The sequence below is a fragment of the Lactuca serriola genome, chromosome 6, assembly GCF_051521515.1.
Source record: "Lactuca serriola cultivar US96UC23 chromosome 6, Lser_US96UC23_V15, whole genome shotgun sequence".
In the NCBI taxonomy this organism is placed as follows: Eukaryota; Viridiplantae; Streptophyta; class Magnoliopsida; order Asterales; family Asteraceae; genus Lactuca; species Lactuca serriola.
This window is the reverse complement of record NC_136413.1, coordinates 144,514,513-144,523,802: the sequence shown is the minus strand read 5'-3', so window position 1 is coordinate 144,523,802 and position 9,290 is coordinate 144,514,513. Positions and strand designations below refer to the sequence as shown.

The following is a 9,290-nucleotide window of genomic DNA, read 5'->3' as shown; positions in this document are numbered from 1 at the left end:
AGTGTGTGTTCTTGGTGTTTTGGAAATCTAATCAAAACATGAAATTTGATGGATTAAAGGATGTATAATCACTAGATGTTGTGATATAACAACTAATTAAGACAAGAAGTACTTACGTTTTCAGGAAATCGGGCGAAAACCGGGATAATAGTTGAGAGTTTTTTGGAGTTTACTCTTTAGGGTGAAAGTAACAAGTGAGGTACTTTGGGGAGTAAACTCATGCTTAAGGCATCAGTTTACGGTTTTTGAGGGAGTTTACGGCCCAAACATAAAAGTTTGGCCATGAACTTCTAAGCTACGTGGTATTCGCGGTTTTGAAATTTCAAGACCCGAGTCGGCACATCCTTTCACCCGTTCGTTTAAAGATTAATTATTAAAATAATCAAACGAACTTTAAATTTTCTAAAAACCAATAAAAGTGAACTTGACTTATAATTTGAAATGATTGACTCTAGGGTTTTACCGAATGAAGATTCCGGGTTGTCACATCATCCCCCCGTTAGAAGGAATTTCGTCCCGAAATTAGAATTTAGGTAAGGAAGTAGGTATGAATGATCGGGTCATGAGATGGAAACTTCCTAATCGATTGGTTCTCGCGCTCATAAGTGAACTCGGTTCCTCGGTGTATGTGATCCCTTGTAACGTAAGATGAATTGGATGTTATACTAGATTTGGAATCTTTCTTGGTAAGAAGTGAGCTTGAGATGTCCTCTGTGTGGCTATAGGTTGGAGTGTTACTGCATGAATGCTGCTTGATTTGTGCTTTGTGGGATTCTTGATGATGTGAGTTAACTATTAAGTGAATATGTTAAGTCACATGTTGCATGGGTTAAATAATCTCAGAGTGATAGATATGACCCTACTGCACAACTCTCGTTTGAGTCTAACCGTTGTAGAGTTAAGTCTTTTACTCAAAGGATTATCTAAGCTTTGTTACATGTGATTATATTCATGAAGTAGTTAGCTAAATTATTGGGAGTTCTTCAGCCGTTGATGGCAGGGTGAGTTCGGGAACCTAGGAGAGCCCAAGATGTGATGTAGTGGATTGGTTGCGCTGCTTAGCGGGTATCTGGAGTATCAGTTTGAGAAGGTGACTTAGAGGATTCGGGATGATTATTTAGGAAAGCATGGATAGGTGTGGAAGGTAGTATTGGGCCCGTACTACTGAAAGCACATGATCCATACTCGAATCGAGGAGAGTCACGAAGAATCTTGGAAGCCGGTGGGATGAGGATTATAGGGTATGTTTTGATCATGTGTATGATTGGTTTTCAAGAATGGTGATGAGTACGCATGGAGAAGGTTCAAGTTTTGGTTTAGGCTCAGGTGATGAGCCAATTGGTGAGAGGACTGCCAGGGTTCTGAGTTTGTGTTGGATTATGGAGTTGGAAGGTGTCTTCGACACTAGTCCCTATCCGATAGGAGCCAAGGTTTGATTTGCCTTGGATCTCTTACATCATGCGACAAGAAGTTGTTGGGACTTTATTGCACAATTTATTATGCTTACTGAGTTGGAGACCATGCCTTGGTAAGAGTTTGTGACCCAGTTTAGGGTGGAGATTGCAACAACTACCGTAGTGCAGTCGTTGGCAAGGGAGTTTGTGAGCATGTTAGGGAGTAAGATCATGAATGATATGATTGCTGGCACTCGTGAACGGGAGATTGATTTGAAGCACCTCTGGAAGAGGAAGGAAGAATAGGTTCAAACCATGGGGGGGCCAGGTGAAGAGGCCCAGGACTCAGGATCAGCGAGTAAGGGGTCACCAGGGCCAAAGTCAGTCTAGCACGTGCAAGAAGATTCACGATGGGGTTTGTCGATCTAGGGTTATGGGTTGCTACAAGTGTGACAGGATTGATCATTTTAGCAGGGATTTTCCCTAGGGTACGAGTCTATTATGTTTTCACTGCAACCAAGTGGGCCATAAGAAGACCAACTTTCTGGAGTTGATGTGAGGAGCAATCATGGAACCTGCTCCAGCCACTATGAGGATTACTGATGGTCGCAAGGGCAGAGTGGAGGTTCCTATGGTGAGGAGTCGAGCATTGGAGTCACAGGCGAGGGGATATGAGTTCCATTAGTTGACGTCATAGGTATGTGTTGTATTCACTTCCTTCGTTCTCTTATTAAATTTGTTTATGATTGTATGATTGTGTGTGAGATGTTATATGTGGTTTATCTAAGTCTCCACCAGGAAATTAGAGCTCTCTTCATGATGGTCTAGACATTTTATCTTGAGAATCTTTATATGCTATTTTGCATACCGAGGACCGCATTTAGGGATTTTGGGTGAGCCGTTTGAATTTTAACATGGGAGGCATCAACCATCAACGGAACAAGCTTAAGTGAGACAATATCAGCAGTCGATCCGATCTTTGGTGGTATCAACAAGAATTCAAGGAATCTGCAAGGTGGGCATGTCGGGTTTGAATGCAGGATATGTAAAGGTTCTTCATGGTTTCAAGGCGATGAGGAATGGGTTTGATCATGGGTGTAAGGTCAGTAGTTGTCAACTTTATGGGAATATTAAAACTCATGCTGGTGAAAATTTGTCGCGAATGATAGGTATAAAGGATTGTTCTTAAAGCAAGTGGCGGATGGGTATCTGTCAAATTCATGTCTTTTGGATGCAAGTGTGCTACTCGCATCAGGGAATTTAAGGAAAAGATATTGTAGAAATTGGTTATCCTCACCTGGGACAAAAAGTTTAGAAGATAGGAGCTCTTGTATCGCTCAGGAGGGATGTCAGCTGATTGTTGACAGACTTTAAATCGGTTACTACTATTGGGCATGGCCCATTGTATGTTTGATTTGTATAGTATGTCGTATTTTGGGGAACTCACTAAGCTTTGTGCTTACAGTTTTATGTTTATGGTTTCAGGTATTTCCGGTACAAAAGGGAAGGGCCATACGTGAATGCACTGCATCCACCCATGTGTTTCGCAACTTTATGATTTTGGGATTGTACTCTAATTACTATTTTTACTCTGATATATTTTCAAATGATTGAAAATGCCAAATAGTGTTTATGGTTGAATTATAAATGAAAATTTTACCTTATAATTTTTGGGATGTTACAAGTTAAACTATAATAATAATAATAATAATAATAATAATAATAATAATAATAATAATAATAATAATAATAATAATAATAATAATAATAATAATAATAATAATAATAATTATAATAATAATAATTATTATTAATTTAGATTAAAATTATATAAATGACAAAAAAATCATATAAAGAGAAGGGTACACCGTACTTGTTAGTAGGGATGAGAATTTGGTCCGAAAACCCGAATTAGACCCGAATATGTAATTCGATTCGGTTTTTGGGTATCTATATAAGGCTTATTCATTTTTCGGGTTATTCGGTTCGGGTTACCCGAATAAGGGCTTATTCGGTCCAAAAGGACCGAACCGAATATGAAAAGTCACATTTTTCCCCTTGCACGATTGCTTATTCGGTTTTTTGTTTTATCAATCGTTAGTTCGTTACCCAAAATACCCACGTAATGTTTAATGTTTAACTTATATACTTATAGATAGATTTTTGGGTGTTTTGGATGTTTAATGTTTAGTGTTTAATATGTTGCTTAATAACTATATCTTAAGATTGTGGTGGTTGGATTTTACATTTTATATATTAAAAATAGTTAATCCGTGTTACTCGTGTTTATTATAAGCTACAAAAGTCATACAAAATACAATATTTATAATCACATTGTAAATGTTATTTGGGTTATTCGGGTTATTCGATTCCTTAATCATCTTATACATGTTATTTGGGTTATTCGGGCCGAAACCGAACCGAACCGAATAATACCCGAACCAAACCGAACCTGTATTACATTTTTGGTTCGGTTTTCGGTTCATACAATTACCCTTATTTGGTTTTCGGTTTATACAATTACCCTTATTCGGTTTTCAGTTTATTGGGGTTCGGTTCGGTTCCAACCTGAATAACATCCCTACTTAGGATACCTTTGTTCAAAAAGAGGGAAAGATACATATTATATATAAAAATATTTTCTAAAAACCAAATAATAAAAAAAAAACTAATAATAATAATAATAATTGAAAAAGCCTTTAGATCAATCAATTTATCAAACAATGACAGTAAATGAGAATAAGAAGAATTCACGAAGAAAAACTCTCACTAAGAAAGATAATCTCACAAAGAGATTATCGTGTGCACAAAGCAGCGATTAGGGTTTGTGAAAGACGTGCATTCACAAACCTATACAAAAGATTATATACTGCTATTTTAGACAATCCCTACAAATCAGGGATATGCCAGCTAACTAATTTACGCTAACTATAGAAACAAGATAAATACAAAATCTGTTACAACGCACTGAATAAACTAAACATGTTGAGCTGCTCAAACGCTGATGCTGAAACTGAGATATACGTTGATGTTGAGATTTATTTAAAACACCTCTGGACAAGAACTCTTCATACTCAGCTTCAACCTCTATTTTTACTGGCCAGTAAGGACTATCCAGCAACTCCTGTCTTCTATTCAGCAGCTCCATAGCAATAAGAATGTGAAACTCTCCGGAGAGATCTTGATGACTCATGCACATTTGCCTTAAGCCAACGAGATGAGTGGTTGGAGCCTTTGGGATCTCACACTACAAGAAAAAAGGCCTTTTACGACGCTCATTGCGCGTCGTAAATGGCTCAGACGACGCGCAAATGCGTGTCAAGGAAGGCCATGTCATAAAGATAGACGACGCGCATTTGTGCGTCGTCTAGAGACGACGCGCATTTACGACACGCATTTACGACGCGCGGTTACGACACGCAATGCGTATCAAGGAAGGCCCTGTCATAAAGGAAGACGACACGCATTCGCGTGTCGTAACCTTACGACGCGCGTGTTAATGACACGCAATGCGTATCAAGAAAGCCCCTGTCAAGAAAGGCCATGTCATAAATGAAGATGACACACATTTTTGCGTATCGTAATTTTAAATTTTAAAAAAAAATTATTTATGGATTTACTTATTTTCATATTAAATTTGCATTTTATGTCACATAATGGAAAATAAAATACCATATACAAATAATACAATGCATTGCACAAAAGTTAATGTTATACAAATAATCATTCGAATAGTAGACAAATGTAATACTACAAATAATCATTCCAATAGTAGACAAATGTAAGATTTCAACATTTTTTATATAATTAACTAAATTATTAGCCAAATTTCCTAAAATACCAACATACTTTTCTATGAAGAGCATTAACACTATTCTTTTCCATCAAAAACTTCAAAACCTGCATAATTCACTACTAGAAAAACAGCCTTTTCCACACCAATAGCAAATGGCAAAGTGGAAGGGTAAACTTATATCTCTATTCCATGATAAAAAAAAAACAGCCACATGAAAATCTGAAAAAAGATAAAACCATAAATAAAAATAAACCCAATCAGGCACAAGACTTTTGGAGCAGTAGCACATATGAAATGGACAACAATGATTAAAAAAAAAAAAAAAAAAAAAAAAAAAAAAAAAAAAACGAGTTTTGGTGTTGGGTTGAAAAAGTATGAAGTTCTTCTAGACGATAAACCAAAAGAATTCACTAAATAAACTTCTATATAATAAAAGAAGTAAAATTAATTATACCCTGTCATTTCGAGCTGCTGCATACCCATAATGAAGAATGGAGGAGTGCAACAACTAGAAGAAGAAGAAGAACAGAAATAGCTCTTATTCATGAAAAAAAACATTTGTACCCTTTGGTATCTTTTAGAAATCAGCAGAAGAGTGCAACAACACTTACAATAAGAAATCAGCATCAATTGCAGCAACAATTGCAGGAATCAGATTACACTGTAATGTTTGATTCCATTCCCTCTTTGATTACTGCATACCAAACACACTACCTTATTTAAAGTAACTATGACAGACTCATCACTTCACTCGGTAAAAATTGTACACAAAACCAAAAAGCTCTCTTACTTCATCTGAACTGTCTTCTAAATCAGACGCATCACTTCACTTGGCTTTCTTGGTGGCTGCAGCAGCACCATTCTTGGCAACAGCAGCTGGCTTTTTTGGCGCCTCCTAAATTACATAGAAGAATACTTAGAAAAGTGGAGAACAACATGTATCATGTAGAGAATGCTGCTAAAAAGTGACAAAATTAATGTGAAATTAGACAAACTGTATCCAAGTGCCAAGAGATTTACACTCTGACTCACTTCTTCATCTGATGAATCACTATCATCCGATGATTCAGATTAAAATTCAGATTCATCTGAACTACTTACAGGTTTACTAACAGTTTTTTTATTCGATCCAATTTTAGCTGTAGGAGCGGACTGTTTCTTAGGTTTAGGTTCCTGCAACATGTTAAAAAGGCTTGTAGAAGGGTGAAGAATAAAATAAACGAATTTTTTACAACATGTGATAATGACTTCATATTCAACTTCCCTTAGCTGATCAATGGCCTCTGAGATCTCTTCTTTTAAGTTCTAATTCAGACAAACATAATAGGAGAGAAAATAGACAACATTAAAAAAAATCTAAAAAAGTTAAAATTTTTAATAAAAACCTACCATTTATCACCCCAAGTTATGCACGAAGGCTAGAAACTTGTCCATCTCTTGTCTGTTGTGGAGCTTTTAGATCACCTATGCATTCAAGATTCTTTTGGTGTCCAAAAATCAGATCACCTATGTATGTATCTCAAATAGAAACCTACTTTCATATCTTTTTATTATTTTTTTCTTAAGTATAAAACGTACGAATCAAAAGCACATGGAATAAGTTATCTCACCGCAATATGTACGACAACAGGTGCCCATTGACTTTCAACACCTAACATTAGTATATGTTCCAAAACATTTCCCTACAAATAATAGATGAAAAGAAACTGAGTCGTGATGATGCATAAAGTCTAGAGTTTTATATTTATGAAAATAAATAGAAGATTTAAAAAAACACAAGTTTTTTATGCAAATAAATAAAAAAATGAATTGTTAAAACTTAAAAGATAGGGATATAAAACTTACCTCATTCCAGTCCAAACAGTCGATAGCTTTGACACATTGATTTTCCTCATTTAACCTTTTTTTAGCATTCCTAAAAGCTCGCATCATCACCATTGGTTCCCAGCTAAGTCCACATGTCTTTTTTAGGACATTTTTAACCACAACTGGTTAGCCTCTTCTCCAATGCATTTGAAAATGTTCAAAATCTTTGTCTTCTAAGTCAACAGCATCAGGGCAATATAGTAAATTGTTGTCATTACTACTACTACTACCCTCCCTAGAAGCCGATTTCCTTACACCACGTCTATGATGATGATGATTTTCCACACCAATGGCAAATGGCAAAGTGGAAGGGTAAACTTATATCTCTATTCCATGATAAAAAAAAAACAGCCACATGGAAATCTGAAAAAAGATAAAACCATAAATAAAAATAAACCCAATCTGGCACAAGACTTTTGGAGCATTAGCACATATGAAATGGACAGCAACGATAAAAAAAAAAAAAAAGAACAAAAAAAAACGACTTTTGGTGTTGGGTTGAAAAATTATGAAGTTCTTCTGGATGATAAACCAAAAGAGTTTTGGTGTGGTGAAGAAATATGCTTTTCCATCTGATACTCTTCATTTCTGGTTTCATTTTCCTCATTACCTACTCCAAAAGTAGTTACTTAATATCACCAAAAGTTGAAATCACCATATACAAGCAACTTATAATGTTATAATATGCACTGAGAAATTGAAGATTATTTAGTAATGAGCTAATTTCAGTTTAGTCATTACATAGTGGAATGATAATGATATATACCTTAGTGTGAGCTTCAGAACTTATACCAATGGCATATTGGATCACAGAAAGCTCCAATTTTGACTTCAAAACACGGCATTCAGTCAAACTAGGGTGCATGGTCTTAAGATCTGTCTCAAATTTCTCAATCCCCTGAAGTAATAAAAAATACAAATATAGTATCACTTACTAAAGTAGCAAAAATAACATATTATTCACACTAACTGTGTATACTTCCTGCAATTTATAGATTGTTTTTGGTATGCTACAACTTAACTTAGTTTTTAAGAAATTTAATATTTTATATGGAATTTTCAAATGCTACTTACTTCTTTTTTAAGAAATTTAATATTTTATATGGAATTTTTCTATCAGGTATAGACTAGGAAATAACATACAAAATTGACCCAGTGATATCAAATTTTGACTTGTGCTAATGAGCAGGAGGAGCCCTTGGAGCAGATTTCTCAGCCATTCCCACACTAATTTTGTAACCTCTCAATTCATAATCTGATCAAACATTAAAAAAAACTAAATTAGACAAACCCATAAAATAATTTATATAGTTGAGAAAAGAAGGTACTTTGGTTGTAGAATCCCCCAGCAGAATGTGCTGCAGAAGAATCCCATCAGAATGTGATGCAAGAAGGGACCCGAATTTAGGGTAGGCCCATGCAACCTGCCAGACTGGACCATTGTGACATGTCAATGTGGTAAGGGGGTGTGAGGTGGCGGTGCTGATGGTGGTGGTGACACTGATTATCTTGATTGTGGCATCAGAGGAGGTGGATATTACTCGTTTTCCATAGTAATCCATACAAACATCATGGATTATGTATGTATGACCTGTTTCAATCTTCTGCCCAGGCATGATCTGTTGAATTTGAAGAAGATTTGGATCAGTGGATGTGAAAACAAATTGAACAATTCATATAATCATTAAGTTTGATAGAAGAATAGGTTTAGTGTTATGAAGAAATTGAATGTTCCAAATCTGCTCAAGGATATGGTTGAGAGAAGAGTGTAAACGTAATCATCAAAATTTTCCCCAATTCAAAATTTTGAAAAATGCATTTATAATCAGGATGCTGTTCTTCCCCAATTTCTAAGAATTCATATGTTGCTACACAATTATATACGAAACAAAACTTCTAATCTATGAAATTTCATACCGAGGCAATTAAACATTTCTCAATTCTAAGCCCTAATTATAGATCTCTATTCAAATTCTCCCCTTAGATTGGAAGATCAATATCAAGATCGCCAATTTGGCAAAAGAAATAAAATAGAAGTGTCATATAAAGAAAATTTTCATCAATGATGCTTAGGTTTGAACCATTCATCAGTCTCGTATGTTTTGGTTCCCAAATCAGAAAAAATCCCCTTTACAAATACATAGACTAAAGATTGAGCACCAGATTTTCGCATCTAACTAAACTATAAACACTGAACTTCAAATAATACCGATTTTATAAATATTTAAGAATGG

At 35.4% G+C, this 9,290-nt stretch overlaps 1 long non-coding RNA gene across 1 annotated transcript; it reads right to left on the bottom strand.

The window, feature by feature from the left end:
• Positions 1-7,277: 7,277 nt before the first annotated feature.
• Positions 7,278-8,671, bottom strand: LOC145058961 (uncharacterized). Its single transcript, XR_013686588.1, has 4 exons — positions 8,385-8,671; positions 8,200-8,311; positions 7,823-7,954; positions 7,278-7,419 (listed from the first exon to the last, which is right to left on the bottom strand). It is a non-coding gene; the product is annotated as an uncharacterized LOC145058961 (long non-coding RNA).
• Between the last annotated feature and the right edge of the window lie 619 nt (positions 8,672-9,290).